At 41.1% G+C, this 19,574-nt stretch overlaps 1 protein-coding gene across 3 annotated transcripts in view; it reads right to left on the bottom strand.

Annotated features, from left to right (window-relative positions):
* Window positions 1-19,574, bottom strand: part of PALLD (palladin, cytoskeletal associated protein) — a 388,152-nt gene that overhangs the window by 312,850 nt on the left and 55,728 nt on the right. Inside the window, exon 1 of one of the 3 annotated variants that reach the window (XM_049864819.1) lies at window positions 5,052-5,443. The exons of 1 other annotated variant lie outside the window; for it this stretch is intronic. The gene's annotated coding sequence lies outside the window, so the exon portion shown is untranslated. Of the gene's footprint in view, window positions 1-5,051; window positions 5,444-19,574 lie in introns of those variants that run through there. One more of the 3 variants, XM_049864822.1, reaches the window with a different exon arrangement.

The raw sequence follows: 19,574 nt of genomic DNA, 5'->3' as shown, positions 1-19,574 counted from the left end.
TTAATGAGGTAAGATTAGATTATGTTAAAGATTAGGGTGGGATGTAACACCCTTACTCAGGTCACATCCCTGATCCAATGTAAAAGGAGTTTCCCTGGGGTGTGGCCTGTGCCACCTTCTATCTTATAAGAGGTAAAAGGAGAAGAAAGTGAGCAGAGAGTTGGGACTTCATACTTCTAAGAAACAAGAGCCAGGAGAATAGAGCATCCTTTGGACCTGGGGTCCCTGTGCTGAGAGGCTCCTCGATCAAGGGAAGATTGATGACAAGGACCTCTGTCTAGAACTGACAGAAAGTGAAAGCCTTCCCCGGGAGCTGACACCCTGAATTTGGACTTGTAGCCTACTAGACTGTGAGAGAATATATTTCTCTTTGTTAAAGCCATCCATTTGTGGCATTTCTGTTACAGCAGCACTAGATGACTAAGACACGGGGTTTGAAGTTAGTTCTTGGTTTCAGGCCAAACTCTACCACTCACATGTTGTGTGACCTTGAGCAAGTCATTAACTTTTAGAGCCCCAGTTTTCATACTTGTGAAATGGAAATAAGACTACTTACTCTGTCTGCTTCCTGGTGTCATTCTGAGGATCATTTGACATCATGAATAGGGACTCCATAAAATTTAATAAAGTGCTTTATCAATCCCATCACCAGATGCCATGGAATCAGTTTTGATTCATGGAGATCCCATATGTGTCAGAGTAGGACTATGCTCTATAGGATGTTCAGTGACTGGTTTTTGGGAAGCAGATCACCAGGGGCTTTCTTCTGAGGCACCTCTGTGTGGATTCGAACTGCCAACCTTTCTGTTAGCAGCGGAGCACTTAATCATTTGTGCCACCCAGGGACTTTGCTTCATTTATATAATGCATTATTAAGTAGCTTATTAAAGGTCACACAATGACAAAACCAGAATGCTCAATTCCAGTGCTGTTGTATTGTCATCATACATACATCTTGATATTTTTCCAATTCTATACTTACAAGATTTTTTGATAAGCCTCCACACTAATTTGAGCTCTACATGCTTTCCTTTAAATCCCTGATAAACATAGACCAAACCATGGGAATCCAGACTGCTGGGTTGGATTACAGACCAGCGACTAAAGAGAATGGTTGGGGATATCTCAAGCACCCCCTTCCATTTTACATCACAGTTTGGGCCCTCAGATCCCAGAATAATTATTGCCAAGGGGCTAGGTACATACATGAGCTAGTTTTCCATGTAGCTTCTCTAAGCAATTTCATAACATCAAATTGGAAGTTGGAGTTGCTATTTGATAGATGATTAGGCTATGGTATATACCTTGAGGATTGAATAGGATAAGAGTGAGCCACAGAGTGAAGTGATAATAGATACTTTAAGTTCATGCTGGACAGAGATTTGGGAACTTGTTCAACGGTAACGAGTGGTTTACTGTGCCAATTTGTGGTAGTCCACATAGGAGAGGCAGGAGATGGCAGCTTAGTCTTATAAATGAAGTGCGGGCCCAAGGGTTATGTGTTCCCAGACCACTAATGAGAAGGGGCCACCAGGCCCAGAGCCCTATCATCACTATTAATGTATTGGAAAAGAACAGCCATGTTTTGTTTGGCCCCATTATGTAATCAGAGGGTATACTTAGTACTCAGGAAGTTGACCAAAATCGTCTCCTCCACCCATCAAGAGAGATGCACACCCACTGCTAGTACTGAGATTCTGTGGACTTTCTGGCACAATGGTGCAGACTGAGACTTGCCGCTTTCATTACTGATGCTTTGTCAAGCTTGACATGGGATATCCTTCTTTCAGTCACTGGAGAGAGTTGGGTCTCCTCTTTGGCAATGGTCTCTGGCTCTTGAAGAGCACAAAAGATAAATCCTAACTTTTCCCTGTTTTCTTAAGCACAAAAAGTTTTTCAAGCTTTCAGAAATAATGGAGCGGTCAAGCTCATAATAAATAAGGAATATAGCTCTTTGTGCTAAGCAATAAAAAAGAAAAAAAATACTGTGAGCCAGGTCAGCTAACAATTTCCATGCTAAAAAAAAAAAAAAAAAGTTCAAATTGGAGCCATGTGGTCTCAATAAAGCAGTAAAATGTATTTTCTTTACCCTAACTTCATGTGCCCATAACCTTCCTTTTAAATCATTGCTAACCAGCCCCAAGTCACTCTGACTGCAAATCATTTGGTGGCTTTGGTCTCCAGGCAATGGAATGTGCTGGAGTAGACAGGGAGTCGCTACCAAGTGCGCTCAGAGAGAGCTTCCACTCCTTCACTCAGGCACACAGACCCCAGCAAAGCACTGAAAGGTTCCGCGCTGAGATAGCAGATGACATCATAGCTCAATCATTCAGGAAAAAACTGCAACGGCTGCAGAATAGCACGACATGCCACAAACCACAGTGGGCAGATAAAGCCGAAGAACAGCCTTTCTTACGAAAACATTCACAAATACCACAGGCAGCTGGCAGAGACACGTTTAATTGCTTTTACAGAAACCCACTGTATCCATCAGCCCCACCATCTTTGGAGCAATGGCCAACAAATGGGAAGGTCATTGAAGCCACTTTTCTAAATGGGAAAGGCAGGAAAGCTCGAAGTTTATGTCATTACATTTCATCATGGGTGTTATGACTAGATTCGACCTAGCTGTAAAATTATTTGCTGGGTTTTAAAAGCATTTCCAAGTGAACTACTAGACCTCATCAATAACCTATCTTTACATTTATAGCTGGAGAGGAAGTGCAGACCAAGGTGTGAGAAATCAATTATTCAATTCATGATTAATTTAAGAGACACCAAGCTTGTCCTGGACATAAACAAAGCCTGTGCGACTGCCATCTGTCATCACATCACAGGACCCAGCCTTGTATTTTCCAACGGCCAATGGAGGTTTTGTTTGTTTATTTATTTTAAGGAACTGTTCAAAGAGTTAAGTATACAGACTTTGAAGGGATGGTAAATGAATTGAGTGTGCCTTTAGGCACTTCAGAGAAAGAACATTCAACATGAATTGGTAAAATATGATTAAAGCTTGAGGGGAAAAAAACTGCCCAAATATAAATACTATTTTAAAGAGTACTTACCATCATCTTACAATAATTGCTTAAGTGGGAGTTTGAAAGCAGACTCTGTAGAACCTTATATGAGACAAGAAAGATATGCCTAAAAAGTTCTGTGTGCTTTTCTAATTTTAGCCCTGGAGAGCAATCATTGCTGCTAATTTTAGTGTGTGATTTCACCTGAGGGGAGATTTTCAATAGCAATAGGAAAAGACCAGCAAAGTCACACAACCGACCAACCAACTAACCAACTGACCAACCAGCCAACCAACCAACCAACCAGCCAGCCAGCCAGCCAGCCAGCCAGCCAGCCAACCAGCCAACCAACCAGCCAACCAGCCAACCAACCAACCAACCAACCAATCAACAAAAAAGAAAACATTGTAGCAATCAAAGTAGATCTCTTCCCAAAGGGACAATGAAAAATTACATAGTAGCTAAAGACACTATAATCTTTTTGGAAACATGTTATTTTATAGCCTAGTAACTTATCTGACAATAATCTTTTTCATCAGACACCCAAGGATAACTTCTCATTTCATTTGAGGCAGGGGGTGGGGGATGGGGGGAGAAGCTGAAATGTGTGCTCTTATTATCTTCATGGAACCTCTAAAACAATGCCGAGAGAAAACGCAAGACTCTTGGGTTACTGAAAATAACCTCTTTGCCATTCACTATGTGGGCAATTATAAGCTAGGACTTGCTTTTGAAAATTGCTGGGTTCAGCAGTGATTTCCCATGGATTTATCAGCAACAGAAATAAACAAGCATTCCGCTGAGCTCCACTTGAAAGTGTTAGAAGGGCTATTGAAAGTCTTTTTCATCTTGTGGATAGGAATTCAGCTTAACCTACTAGGATGTTAAACAACATTCCAGTATCCTGATGATTTTCCTAATCATCAGAAAGTTGAAAACGAGCTGGTCCTTGGAGGGCAGCCCTCTTCTCAGGTGGTCCTCCTCCCTGCCCCTTGCCCCACATCACCCCTCTCCTTCATCAAGAGCCTACCTGCCTGTGAAATGAGAAGTGACATCGCTGGAGAACTCAGATGCCAGCATCTTTAGGTTGGGGGAAATTATTACTTAAATCATGCTGGCTACTTCGAGATTAGCTAATTTCAAGAATTCACTCAAATTGAATATTTATAAAACAGTGACAGCAATGCTTTCCATGAAAACCAATGAGGTATGCCAGTTTTTCAGTTTAGTCTTTCCATGGTAGACGAGTCATCAGGAATGCATTCTTCCCTATTGTATTCTGCTTGCCACTTGTTCTCCGAGAACCTCAGCCAACTGAATGCTAAAGACAGGGACCCGATCCAAAGGGCTCCCAGAAGAAAGAGAACCAAGAATGTAGCACTCGATTTGGTGAGACAAAAGACTGCAATAGAGTGAAACCCAAGAACACAAACAAATAAACAACTTTGAGGCAACTGAGCAGCAACAGGTGTGAAAACGCCCTGATTCCTCCTGGGGGAAAAAAAAAATCACTAAAACCTTCCATTAGACAAAGTGTTTCCAGCTAGAGTTCACTCAGCAACTGAGCGGCTCCTACGCTGTCAGAAACTGATTGCTTTGTGAAACTTTCCTTCTACTTCAACCAGGGATGGAGAACATTACAAAGAAATGAGAAAGAATACAGACACGCCCGGCACAAACTGCTCCAGGCGTTATAAACACAAGAAATAGAGAAGCTGGCTTTTCTAAAATATCTTAAGAAAAAAAAAAAAAAAGCAAAATAGGGGACAGATTCAGTCTCACGCCTTTCTCCCTTCCCCCACCTCAACTCTAACAGAAAACTCCAGCTGAGCAAGCCTCACCACCACCCCGCTCCTCCAGAGGGGTCCGAGGAAAGGATTAGGAAAACTTGGAGGAAGTTGGTATTCTGAGCCTAGTACAAGTTAAACACCCCCAACAGCAGGTTTCCCAGGAGGACCTGCACGCCACCGCCGGGAAACGCGTCAACGCTTTGTTCCCTGCACCTCTTCACAGATCCTTAACGCTGACACTTACCAGTGGGGCAGGAAGCACCCTCTGCCCCCGAAGAAGGCTCTCTCCGGAGTCTTTCAGTTCTCGGCTATTCCCCGCTTGGAACTTCCAGGCTCTGAATGCAGTCTGGCTTGCGGAACACAACGGAGAAAGTGAACGGGCAGCCGAGTTAGCAGAAGCCCGGGCCCTTGCAGGCTGCGACCGGGACGTGGTGGGATCCGGCGGGCTCCCGGGAAGCCTCCGGGCGGCGAGGCAGCAGCGGGCGAGGATCCGAGGCGGCCGAGCTGCGCCGCGTCTCGCCCAGGGGCTGTGTGCGCGCGGTGTGTGTCAGAGAGCGGGGCTGCTGGGGAGGGGGAGAGGGTGTGTCCTGGGCCGGAATGCTGCTATGTCCAGAAATAACACCGAGAGGACACCGAGGCCGAGCTGCCTCCCCTCACTCCGTGCCCTTACCGCGCTTAGGAAGGCTTTTCCATTGCCCGGGGATTGCACTCACCCAAGGAGAAGGTGACAAGCAAGTCCCACCCGGGATTTCTGAAGCCCCTCGCCTGTTGAGCTGTGGTTTCGTGCATTTCCTAAAGACCTCTCTTCATGTAGTAAAAACTGCGTCTCTCAAGACACCTTGGAAATCCAGGTGGTAACTAGCAGTGAATTTCTATTCGTTACAAAAGAAATCAGCTTCTGTCATGCTCTTCCTTATATACACTCCCACGCAGAGGGTATCTTTCAATTACACTCTGCATCTGTGTTACTTTTCATGAATTAAATGGTTCCTCGGATGCTGCCTGACTGCACAGCTCTAAGTTCATTACCACATTACATAGGAAGCCCCTAGGAAAAGAGATGCCAAGAATAAATCTGGTCTTTGTTCTTTTTTATGTTGAACAAGCCTGCCATTAATCAAGTCTTTCCACCAGCATCTAGGGCACAGACCCAAGGTTGAGACTCATTGAGAGGTGAACATGTATACTGTCTGGCTGTCCTGCAATCTTTCTTTGCAGCGTTATGTCATAGTGACTCAGTCACTACTCAGACAGATATTAGGGAGAAACAATAGGAGAAACAAAACCAACCATTTAATAAAGACCTACCTATGGCCCATTGTCAGACAGTGCTTAATTTTTAAACATTTTTCAGATGTTATTTCATTACTTCAGTGTTTCTCATGCTGGATTCATGGAACTGCTTGTCATTGGCCAGTCTAAGAAACAGAAACCCAGGATTGTATTTGGACATTTAAAAAGAAGAAACTCATAAGGGACCCATGAAGCTATTAATTTTAACGTAGCCTGTAAAATGTCCAAGGCATGGCAGAGTCATGAAGTCAATTAGAAACCATATCAGAAAGTATATGTTCCAGAAACAGAATCATCTAGACAAGGCCAGAACAGAGATAATGCAAAAAAAAAAAAAAAAAAGTTTTTTTTAATGAAAATAAGGTCATTTTTATATAGCTCTTATTAAATATATATAAAGTTTTATATATATTTAATAATAAGTGCTTAGATTTAATAGTTTAAGTGAAAGTTAAGACTAGAGTATATCTTTTGTTTGCTTTTATTGTTCTGAGGAAGTGTTAGGTCATGGAATACTGAATTTCTTCTCCATTATTAAGTTTCTCCCTTCCTTTGGGAATCCATGTAAAGTTACTAAGGACAAAGATGCTTTTCAAAATGAGAATATTGTTGGTTTGGCAGGTTTAGTACCTCCTTGTATGTCATCAAGTCCTTCCAATTCTTCCTATACTTCAGTTGTAGAATTTTACTAGAGTCATTGAATAACACAGCCAAAGATTTTTGTTCATCTGAAAGCCATCAGAGCAAAGCAAGGTGGCCTTGTTGGGTGGGTCTCATTAAGATACATTTCAGGTCCTAACCACCTTTCTCAGCAGTTGTTATAATGATCTTTCCTCTGTAAGTTGTTGTTGTTAGGTGCTGTCAAGCCGATTCCAACTCATAGTGACCCTACATACAACAGAGCAAAACACTGCCTGGTCCTGCACTATCCTCACTATCCTTTGCTATGTTTGAGCCCAGCTTTGCAGCCACCGTGTCAATCCATCTGTAAATTAGGAGAAACTTTTTATTGACTAAAATGCGCAGGCTAAAACAGAAGACGGGCAAATTGGTGGGGGGATTTCAATGTATGGTAGCCATGAGCAGAGGAATGTGAGCTGCACTCTTAACCACCTTTGCTAAAGTTGTGAATATTTTAGAATTCCGATATTTACTTGAAATATCTAACACCTGTAAATGTCTTCATCAAAGATGACCACCCCGTAGTGGTCCTGTTTATGTATATGGGTGAGACTGAAGGATAGATGAAGGTTCTGCTGTTCTTGCATCATGTATACCCAGAAGCTACTTTTTGGAGTGCGGCCTAGTATGTGCTGTGCTAAGTGTTATTGGAAATACTGCCTTTTGTTCCTATGACCTACCCATTTGGTTGTGTTACAAACAAGAACTAGCCCAATCCTGAATTTCCTGTAGTTTCATGGGTCAGGAGAGGGAGTGGTGACAGTATTTCTCAATGTGTGGTCTACAGAGCATCTGCCTCAGATTCACCCAGGAGGGGGTGGGGGGTGAGGAAATTGCCCTTCTCAGAACTACTGAGGCCTGGGTCCTGAGGCCATAACATCTGCCGGGGCTGTGACATCTGCCTGCTTGCTTTCTCGCTTCCTTCCTTCCTTCCTTCCTTCCTTCCTTCCTTCCTTCCTTCCTTCCTTCCTTCCTTCCTTCCTTCCTTCCTTCCTTCCTTCCTTCCTTCCTTCCTTCCTTCCTTCCTTCCTTCCTTCCTTCCTTCCTTCCTTCCTTCCTTCCTTCCTTCCTTCCTTCCTTCCTTCCTTCCTTCCTTCCTCCCTCCCTCCCTCCCTTCCTCCCTCCCTCCCTCCCTCCCTCCCTCCCTCCCTCCTCCCTTTTTCTCTCCCTCTCTTTCTTTCTTTCTCTCAATTATGCTCTTCCTCCCTCTCTCCCTCCCTCCCTTCCTTCCTTGCTTTCTCTTCTTCCTTCTTCCCTCCTTCTCTTCTTTCTTCCTTCCTTCCTCCCTCCTTCTCTCCCTCCCTCCTTCCTTCCTTCCCTTCTTTCCTTGCTTTCTCTTCTGTCTTCTTTCCTCACTCCCTCCCCCTTCCTCCCTTCCTTCCTTCTTTCCTCCCTCCCTCCTTCCATCTCTTCCTTCCTTGCTTTCTCTTTTCTCTTCTTTCTTCCTCCCTTCCTCCCTCACTTCCTTCTTTCCATTCTTTGCAATTCAATTTTTTGATAGGTAATTGTTATTTTTGGTTGCCATCAAGTTGATTGTGACTCATGGCAACCCGGTGCATGCAGAGTGGAGCTGCACTCCATAGGACTTTCGAGGCTGTGACCTTTCAGAAGCAGAAGGTACAGCGCTAGTTTCCTTCATTGCTAGTCTCCTTCCCACCATTATCCCCCACATGCCAGGTTCATGTACCATTCCCCAGGAAACCACTGATATTAATTTTCTCTATAGTTTTCCAAAAGAAGCAAGAAGAGAAACATAAAGAAACATTGAAGTCATAAGACAAATATAAAACAAATGAAGATAGTAGATTTAAACCCAACTCCATGGGAGAAAGTTGTGGCAGTCTGCTTCCATAAACATTTCAGCCTTGGAAACTCTATGGGGTAGTTCTACACTGTCCTATAGGGCCGCTATGAGTTGGAATAGACTTCACGGCCATGGGGTCTTTTTGCGGGGAGAGGGGCGGGTAGCCTTCTAGGTTTCTTTATACTCATACCTGCAAATATAAATTCTTACTCTTCTTTATTTAAAAAAAAAATACTATATGCAAAGTATTACTGCCCTTTATCTTGCTTCTTTACTCAGTGTACTCTATGAGGTCTTTCTATAGCATACATCCAATTAGTCACTCATTTGCAAACAAACGCTGAGCACCTGCTATATGCCAGGTATCAGAAAGGGGATACAGCAGTGGATAAAACTGGCAAAAATCCTGCTCTTGTGCATTTATATCTTGGGGCAGGGGCCCATAGGGCAGGTAATAAATGCCATAAATAAGTAAATTATCTATTTGTGTTAGAACATAGTAAGAGTAAATTAAAAAAAAAATAGACCAAGATAATGGGAATTGGGAATGTGAGGTAGGGGACTATAATTTTAAAAGGAGTGCTCTGGGGCGGCTTTATTAAGACAGTGGCGTGTGAGCAAAAACTTGACTGAGGTAAGAGAGTGATCTTTGGGATGATTTAGGGAAAGGCGGTCCAGGGAACAGAGAAAGCTGGCGTAAAGACCTTGAGGTAGGAATAGGACTAGCACATCAGGTAACCAAAACCAAACTTGCTGCCCCTGAGTCGATTCTGACTCATAGTGACCCTATAGGACAGAGTAGAACTGCCCTATAGAGTTTCCAAAGAGCGCCTGGTGGATTCAAACTGCCATCTTTTTGGTTAACAGCCGTAGCTGTTAACCACTACGCCGTTACGGTTTCCAGCACATCAGAGGAACAGCAAAAAGGCCAGGGTAGCTGGAGCAGAAAACGTGAAGCTGAGTGTAATACAAGGTCAGAGAGGCAAATGGGGTGGTCAGGTCACATAGGACCCTCTTGGCCAGTGTAAGGGTTTTGGCTTTTACTCTTAGAGCAACGGACCGAATTGGAGGGTCTTGAGAAGAGGAGTGATGTGATACAGCTTACATACATATCAGTGTACACATTTCATTATTGTTGCTGTTAGTTGCCTTCAAGTCAATTTTGACTCATGGCGACCCTCAAAGGGTTTGTGCTTGACTACTAACTTAAAGGTTGGTGGTTGGAACCCACCCAGTGGTGCCAAGGAAGATAGATCTAGTGATGTGCTTCCATTAGGATTACAGCCAAGAAAACCCTGGTGTTGCCGTGATAGAATGCACGCTCATGTTTAACGTTGGATAGCATCTCCTTGTATGAAAGCACTGCTGTTTATTTAATCAGGATTCCATTGACAGAAGTTTGAACTGTTCCCAATCTTCTGCTATTCAACAATGCTACAAGCTTCTACATGTGGCATTTTACGTCTGTATATCTATGCTGTGAGTTGGAATCGACTAGACAGCACTAGGTTTGGTTTTTTGGTATATATATGGGGCTAATTCCTACAAATGGGATTACTGGATTATGCATTTCTAAATTTGACAGATCTCATCAAATTACCTTTCAAAGTGTTGAACCAATTTGTACTCCAACTAGCAATGCACAACAGTGCTGTTTCCCCCATGGTCTCTTGCCAATGGAATGTGTAATCAAGCTCCTGGGTGTGTGCCAATCTGATAGGTGAAAAAATGATGTCTGAAAATAGTTTTTGACTTGAATTTCTCTGATTTTGGGTGAGATTGAGCATCTTTTTCATATGCTTCAGAGTCAATTCTATTTCCTTTTTTGTGACCTGTTTGTATATATACTTTGCCCGTATTCTACTGAGTTCTCGGTCTATTTCTTCATAGATTTTTGAGCTCCATATATGTAAAGAAAATCTGTTTGTCTTTCCAGTTGTAGATTGTGTTCTCATTTTGTTATTTGTCTTTTGATTTGGCTTATGGTAACTTGTGACATGCAAAAGTTTCAATTTAGTTGGATTTATCAATTTTTAATGAGTCATAGTTAGAAAGACCCTTCCTGTTCCAAATACTCTTGTGGCTTCATTTTTTGCCATTTAAAATATTTGGTCCGCGTGTTTTTTATCATGGTTTAGGGTTTAAGGTGTGAGTTCTGCTTTATTTTGTTCCAGCTGACAATCCTATTGCCCCAACACTAACATTTGATAGTAATCTCTTACCCACTGTATAGAGATTTTTTTAATCACATATTTTTGTCATGTATTACATTCCTGTATGTAGCTGGGTCTATTTCAGGACATTCTATTCTGTTGAGTTGGTTGCTCTATCTGTTCAAATGCCAGTATCACACTGTTTTAATTACTGAGCTTTTATATTTTAATACCTGGTAGGACTACTTCTCTCTCATTGTTCTTTTTTTTTGTTTGTTTTTCAGACTTTCTAGGTTTTCCTTATTTATTTTTTCATATGAACTTGAGAATAAACTTCAGCAGAAACAATAGTGATAAAAAGGTAAGTCTTTCCATTTATTCAAAACTTCTTTTGTGTTCTTCCAAAATGTTTTATAATTTTGTTCATATGTATCTTTCACATTTATTGCTACGCTTATTCCTAGGTATTTTATTTATTATTATTATTACAAATGGGGTCTTTTCTTCTATTATGTTTTCTAACTGGCTATAAGCAGTTAATTACAGTGTACTCATTTTGCACCATTCTATCTTATTAAGTTGTATTGTTTATAGAAATTTCTGTTAATTTCCTTATATTTCTAGCTATACTATATAGTAATATATGAAAGCAGAGATTTGACTCTCCAAATTCTAATTTTTATACTTTTAATATCATTACCTTTTCTAATTTCATTGGCTATTAGTTCTAGGAGGAGTTCCAGGTGGTGCAAATGGTTATTGAAAGGCCGGTGGTTCAAATCCACCCAGAGGCACCTCTGAAAAAATGCCTGGTGATCTGTTTCTGAAAGATTGCAGCCTTGACAATCCTACAGAGTACAATTCTACTGTGCACATATGGAATCGCCAAGAGTTGGAATTGGCTTTATGATAATGGGCTTGGTTTGGTTTACTAACTCTAAACCAAACTCATTGCTGTTGAGTGGATTCTGACTCGTAGTGACCCTACGGGACCGAGTAGAGCTGCCCTGCAGGGTTTCCAGGAGCGGCTGGTAGATTCGACCTGTGGGTTAGCAGCTGAGCTCTTAACCATTGAGCCACCAGGGCTCCATTATTAGCTCTAGTAAAACTAAGTAACAGTAGTGATAGTGGACACTCTTATATTATACTTGATTTTAACAGAAAAGCTTTTAGTGTTTCCCCATTAGCCTGATGTGGGATTTTGAATTGACAATGATATATTTTATCATGCTAACAAATTATTACAAAATGTTAATCTATTCTCACTTCATTGAGTTTTTTTTTTTTTTTTGGTCAAGCAGTATTATTGACTTTGTCAAATTTTTTTTTTTAAATATCTTTAGAAATATTCATATAATTTTTCTCCTTGGATCTATTAATTTGATAGAATTCAATAAATTTCATAGTATTGAACTATTCTTGCATCCTTGTAATAAACTTCACTTGCTCATGTACATTATTTTCTTAATGTGCTGCTAGATACTGTTTGCTAATATTTTATTTAGAATTTTTGCATTGATATTCATAATTGAGATTTTGATAACAATTTTTTGTTTTATTGCATTGCCATAAAAATATTGCATGTTTAAATATTTCTGTCTTTTGGATTATATTCACTTTTTTTCATGCCCTAACTTATGGCCAACTTTCACTTGAAAAAAAAATGGTGCTGTCTGTATTTTCAACATACAGAGTTGATTAACACATATGCCTTTTTATTAATTATGTTATTCAGGTCTTCTTTGAGCTTCAGATGTGTTTACTTGATATCATGTACAGAGGGCATTATGTTTCTGCATATTCCTCCTCCATGTCTTCTGTGATTTTCGATTATAAGGTGGCTACTATGTTTTTTTTTTTTTTTTTTATGTGATGACTCACTATTCATAATGGTTACAGATCCATTTTGAATTTTACTGTTTAGGATTACAAAGTGCCCTTTTTCTTATTAAATTGTTGGCCTGAATTACACCTTATCTGATAGCAAGGTCATAACCTACTTTCATTTCAGTTCCATTTGCATGGTGTATCTTTTCTTACTCTTTCACACTCCCACTTTCTGAATTATGTTGACCTAGGTGTGTCTTTTGTGCACAGGGTTTCATTCTGTGATATAGTCCTGCCTCCATCCTTGCATGCCCAGGCACAGTACCAGTTGTTGCAAAACAACGGGTATAGCTTTTTACGGTTGCTCTTACGTGTGAGTCCCTCATCTTCAGGGACAGTATTTTTCCCGGTGCTTTATGCGATCTGTCACTCTGGGGCCTTCTCCTCACTCTGTGTGCTTCTTCATTCACTTTCCGTACTCTCTCTACCAATCTCAGCTGATTCAGCAGCTCTCACATATTTTGAGACTGTGGATCCTGTCTCTCTTCTGGTTTTTATGGAAATAGAATTTATGGGTCTTGGTCTTTTTTGTCTCCAAGAAAGGAAATATCAGAGATACTCAGGTTTTGCCACCTTTCTAGCCAGTCTTTGATCATAGCTGCAAAAAAGTGACACAGTGGGAATGTAATGGACACAGTAAATACAAAGACGGCATGCTGGAAAAATGAGTAGTTCTTAGTGACTGGGTAGGGAATCTAGGACAGTGAAGATAGATTGTAATAGAAGTAAGAGATGGTTGCTTGGAAAAACGTATTCACTATTTAGATGAAGTGACTCTTCATGAATCTGAGGGCTTAAAGATTTGGCCTCCTTAAAAATCTAGAAATAGAAATACTGTGCCATCCAGCAATCCCATTTCTAGGAATGTATTGTAGAGAAATAAGAGCTTTCACATGAATAGACATATGCACACTTATGTTCACTACAGCATTATCCACAATAGCACAAAGATGGAAACAATTTAAATGCTCATCAGCAGATAAACGGATAAACAAATTATGGTACATTCGTGCAATGGAATACTACACAAGGATAAAGAACAATGATGAATCCATGAAACAACTCACATGGATGAATCTGGAGGGTATTATGCTGAGTGCAGTAAGTCAATCACAAAAGGATAAATAACTGTATGACACCACTATTTATAAAAACTCGAGAAAAGATTTACACACAGAAAAGAACAATCTTTGATGCTTATGAGGGAAGGGGAGGGGTGGGGAGGGGAAATCACTAGCAAGATAGTAGATAAGTGTTAACTCTGATGAAGGGAAAGACAGCACACAATATAGGGGAAGTAGCACAACTTGACCAAGGCAAAGTCATAGATGCTTCCTAGACACATCCAAACACCTTGAGGGACTGAGTTACTGAGGCTGAGGGCTGGGGACCATGGTCTGGGGGGGGTGGGACATCTATATGAACTGGCATAACATAGTTCATAAAGAAAATGTTCTACATCGTACTTTGGTGAGTAGAGTCTGGGTCTTAAATGCTTGTGAGTGGCCATCAAAGATACATCTTTTGGTCCCATTCCATCTGCAGAAAAGGAGAATGAAGAAAATGAAAGACACAAGGAAAATATTAGTCCAAAGGACTAATGGACCACATGAACCACAGCCCCACCATCCTGAGCCCAGAACCAGATGGTGCTGGTTACCACCACCAACTGCTCTGACAGGGATCACAATAGAGGGTCCTGGACAGAGCAGGAGAAAAATGTAGAACAAAATTCAAATTCATAGGAAAAGAACCAGAATTACTGGTCTGACAGAGACTAGAGGAACCCCCAAAGCTATGGCCCTTGAACACGCTTTTAACTCAGAACTGAAGCCACTTCCGAAATCCACCTTTCAGCCAAAGATTTGACAGGCCTATAAAACAAACAATAACATATAACACACTTGAGGAACATGCTTCACAGTGCAATCAAGTATACGAGACCAAATGGGCAACATCTGCCCAAAAGCAAAAATGAGAAGGCAAGAAGAGACACAGGGAATCCAGGGTGGAAAGGGGGAGAGTGTTGACACACTGCAGGGATTGCAATCAATGTCATGAAACAATTTGTATATAAATTTTTGAACGAGAAACTAATTTGAGCTGTAAACTTTTACCTAAAGCACAAGAAAATTAAAAATATGTATATATAGCAATTTGACAATTTCTACATGTGCAATCCAGTGGCATTGATTACATTCTTCAAGTTGTGCAACGTTCTTGCTATCTTTTCCCAAATATTAGTCTTCTTTTAATGTTTTTTATTATTTTCCCACATTTATTCTTTTAGATAAACTTGAGAACTTTCCCAAACAATATTAAATGCTTGCATTAAAACAAAAAACTTGAAGATTTGAAATATACAGAAATGTTATCCCCTCAGTCATCAATCCATCCAAAACCAGTTTCTGAATTTTATTAGTAAACATAAATTTTAATGGTTGTGTTTAGATTGACTGCAAGAATCTATTGAGTTTAGAGATTGAAGCAGAGACCCATAGCTCTAAACAGTTAGCTATTTTCCATGTAAAGTGTGTCCCTCTGAAGTTATTACCCAGAACTGGAGGAGGAGGTGGTATCCCTTTTCTCTACAGAAGTAGACTGCTACATTTGTCTCCCAGGGAGGGACTTTTGGGTTCAAACCACCAACCTTTTGGTTAGCAGTCGAGTGCTTTATCTGCTGTGCCACCAAGGTTCTTTTGTTAGAATTGTAGTGAGGGTTTAATGAATGTCACCTACTCTTATCTATCTTTCTGGTCCTAGGGTACAACACCTAGTTGTCTAGGTGTAAAATGCCATTTCATGAACAAAATATTCGTATCTGTAATTTAGGCTTACATTTAAAATATATGTATTTTTTCAAGAGTCCATATTATCTCCACAACGGAATGAATTTAAACAACCACTTCCAGATTAGCCTCAGAATAATTATTTTGGTGGTGATACAAATTATACCTTACTTGAGCAGCCTGACACATAGCTATTTTGATCCTCCCAATAATCCTGTGAGTTTGTCAGGGCAGGCATCCCCACTCAACTGCTGCGGGAGGCTGAGGTAAGATTTCTCAAAAGTTTATTTTCCTCCTTGTTTCTTATACAACAAGGCAGACAATTCAGCTTCCAGGTATACTGCAGAAAGGCTCTGATGTGGAGAGAGATGGTTTCTAGGGCCCAGCAGACAGAGTTTCAGATTAATAAGTAAAGCGATAGTGGCTTCAGTCTCTTCTGAAAACGCTAACATTGTTAAAACACTGGAGTGTTTACTTAGGGAGGTCGTGGAATCTGTTTCTTTGGGGCAACTTTAAAAATAGAAGAGATCCGCATCTCTTTGGGCCAGTTTGAGAGCAGTCCCTTCTCAAGGCAGGGGGTGACTGGATAACCTCTGGTGTCCCTTTCCTCACGGGGGTTGGGATGATTTAGGCACTGGAAGGATGGTCTGTCAGGAGAGTGTTATCAGTGGTACTCAGACTGAAAAGCACACAGTGGTTACGTAACAAGATGCTACCTAATGGAGCAAGTTTAAGTAAGGACCCAATTAAAACACAATAATGCTGCTCCTCTTTTGGGGGTAGGGACAGGGAGATTACTATCGACTTCAAAATTGCCTCCTATGAAAGGCAACATGGCAGTTTCCACATTTCTTCTTCTGGACTAAAAGAAAAAAAAAGGTAAGGGGGGGTGGGTGTGGAATACATGAAAATCATTCACATTGGGACACTTCAGGCTAATGTTTTTTTCTAACCAGAAATTCCCAGGTTGTCCTAAGACAACATCTGAATCATGCCGACTAGCAAGACATTGTTTGAGCAAGAATGGAATTCTGAACATTCTTAGAGGCTTCATAAAAATCCCAAAATGATGGACAAATGCTTATGTTGTGGTCTTGCAAAGAAAAGCCCCCTCGTGATTTGGGATTCAGTTTGTTCATTTTATATTTATAGCATCTACACCGAAGGAATGTGGAATCTGGCATGAGGAAAGAATGGGGAGGCAGGGGGAAGTAAGGAATGGGGATTAGTTTTTGTCTGTACTTGTGTGTGTGCGTGTGTGCATGTCGTGAGTGTGTTGTGACCTAAGAGGGAATGTTTGATAGATTTGTTTGTTTTTAAAGCAGAATCTCTCTCAGGTCTCTAGTGAGGGAGAGTAACCAGGAGAATTTTTTTTTCTTTTACTTGTTAGCAGCACCATCTGTTTACAATGAACGCTTGGCTTCCACTTTTTGGTCCAAATAAAAACCCTAGGGTTTCCACAGAAGTCAAACAGTTGAAGCCTGTGTTCACAGACCTGAAGGATCACCCTCTTTTGCCTGCCCAGCTCTTTCATGGTAGATTTACACAGCATCGTCTCCCGACATAAATTCAGGAGGATAAGCTTCTGAGAAGCAAAGGTGAGTCAGATGTCACTGGATTTCACAGCCCAGGTGGCTCATCTGCCACCTAAAGAAATGATGGACCCCTGGGGTCATACTTGCTGAGAGGTTGGCAAGTGGCAAAAGAGACATGTAGTAAAAATTCCTTTAACTACTTCTCATGGGATTCTTAACCACTGGGAGAGGGACCTACACACCAAAGGAAGGAAACATGGAAATATGGTTGTTGCATAATTGCTAAAACTGGACCCAAATTCCAGACCAAAAAAAGACACTTTCCCATAAAAGCAAAGCCTAAGTAAGCAAAAAAGAGAAACATTCCTGGTGCCCAAACACCAAACCTTGGGGTGAGGGGGACCAGTAAGGAGCTGAAAATGGGAGGCAGGCATCCTGCCTTTCTCATTCTGGTCGTCTTGTGTAGTTGTTTGCAGCTGGAATTCCCCAGTTCCACACCTAGAGGCTAGAGATTTTCACCCTCTCCCCAGAAACAAACTTTAGATAAGGATGGTTAAGGCAATGACATGAGGGAATAAACTGCATGTCTTGAAAATTTTTAGTAGTGATGAAGTGATGACAGAAAGTTTTATAAACAATGTTATTTGCAGGCCATTAGATCAGTCAAGTGTTTATTGATTGTTTACCGAACCCACCCTCTGTTAGGTTCTCTGGTGGGAGGCCTGTGCCTACACTGTCAGAGGTTTATCAATGGCTGGGGAAGAGGGAAAAAAACCAAGTGACCGGACACTATGACTGAACAGCCCCCTAACTGAGCGTCTTCGGAGCCAGTGTCATTATCTTAGCATACAGATGGGATTAGGTCATTCCCTTGTTTAAAAACAATTGAGACTAGTCTCATCCACTACAATGAGTTTGAACACAAGAATCCCTTAAATGTCCCACTGGACATGCATGATCTGGCTGCTGCCTACTTCTCCAGAGCCCCCACCTCCCTTCTAAGCTCCAGCCTGCTGGCTTGCTTTTAGCTCCTGGTTCATATCAACTGCTTTCACACTTAGGACCTTTGCCCATGTGGTTCTGCTTAGAAAACTCTTTCCTCCTTTGCAAACGACCAGCTTCTGCCCATCCTTCAAGTCTAGGCCCTTGAGTCATCGCGGAAAGTCTTCGTCCATTGGTAGACTGTTATCACAGCACCAATCAGAGATATTTTGTATAAAGTGACTCTTCTGCAGAAGGATGGGCTCCACGAGCATGTTCAGATCCATTTCTCAGCACCTGATACAGACCTGACACACAGTAGATGCTCAAAAATGAAGCAACCATCAGGGCCTGGTCAAGGCTGGGCATTCACCTCCTTTAAAACTGCATCAAACATATTGTTGCTATTGTTAGTGGCTGTCGAGTCGGCTCTGAGTCATGGCAACCTTAGATATAACAGAATGGTCTGCGCCATCTTCACGATTGTTGGTATGTTTGTGTCCATTGTTGTGGCTACTGGGTTAATCCATCTCATTGAGCGTTTCCCTCTTTTTGCTGACCCTCTACTTTTTTTTTTTCTCTTTTACCAAATGTGATACCCTTCTCCTATTATTGGTCTTTCCTGATGATGTGTCCAAAGTAAGCAAGATGAAGTCTCACCATCCTCCCATCTAAGAAGTATTCTGGTTAATTTTTTCTAAGACAAATTTATTCGTTCTTCTTGGAAGTCAGTGGTATATTCAATATTCTTTGCCAACACTACATTTAAATGCACTAACTCTTCTGTCTTCCCTTTTCATTTTCCTGCTCTTGCATGCATGAAAAGACCATGGCTTGGGTTAGGAGCACTTTAGTTATCAAAATGACATCTTTGCTTTTTAAAACTTTAAAGAGGTCTTTTGCAGCAGTTTTGCCCAATAAGCATTCAGATTTATTGAATGTTGAATTAAGAGTATGATAAAAAACAAAAAATGTATGCATATATTTCTATCTATGTAACACATAGGAATGTATATGTGTGTATATAAGTGAATATCCATAGATGTATCTGTAAGTATATCTATATACATGTTTGTGAGTGCTGCACAATATTCATACATGTAATAAAGCACATGGGGGCACAGTTACAGTTACCTCCCAGACATAACCAAACACCTGGTTTACTGGGTTTGAAGGCTGGGACCATAGTCTCATAGGACATCTTGGTCAATTGGCATAACATAGTCTATAAAGTTTATGTTCTAGATTTTAGTTTGGTAAGTAGCATCTGGAGTCTTAAAACCTTGTGAGTGGCCATCTAAGATACAACTATTGGTCTCTACTTATCTGGAACAAAAGGGGAAGAAGGAAACCAAAGACTCAAAGAAAAAACTGGTTTACAGGACCAATTGCCTACCTGGACCATGGCCACACCTATCCAGAAGAACTAGATGGTGCCCGGCTACCACTACCAACCATTCTGACCACAATAGATAGTCCTGCATAGAATAGGAGAAAATTATAGAACAAAACTCAAAATCTTAAGACAAGGCCATACTCACAGGACTGGCAGAGATCTGTGGAACCCGGAAGACTATCACCCTGAAATACCCTTTGAACACTAAACTGAAACTATGCCTAGAGTTCACTTTTCAACTGAATAAC

This window comes from Elephas maximus, chromosome 21 (assembly GCF_024166365.1).
Source record: "Elephas maximus indicus isolate mEleMax1 chromosome 21, mEleMax1 primary haplotype, whole genome shotgun sequence".
NCBI classification, from domain to species: domain Eukaryota; kingdom Metazoa; phylum Chordata; class Mammalia; order Proboscidea; family Elephantidae; genus Elephas; species Elephas maximus.
This window is presented reverse-complemented; position numbering and strand designations above follow the sequence as displayed.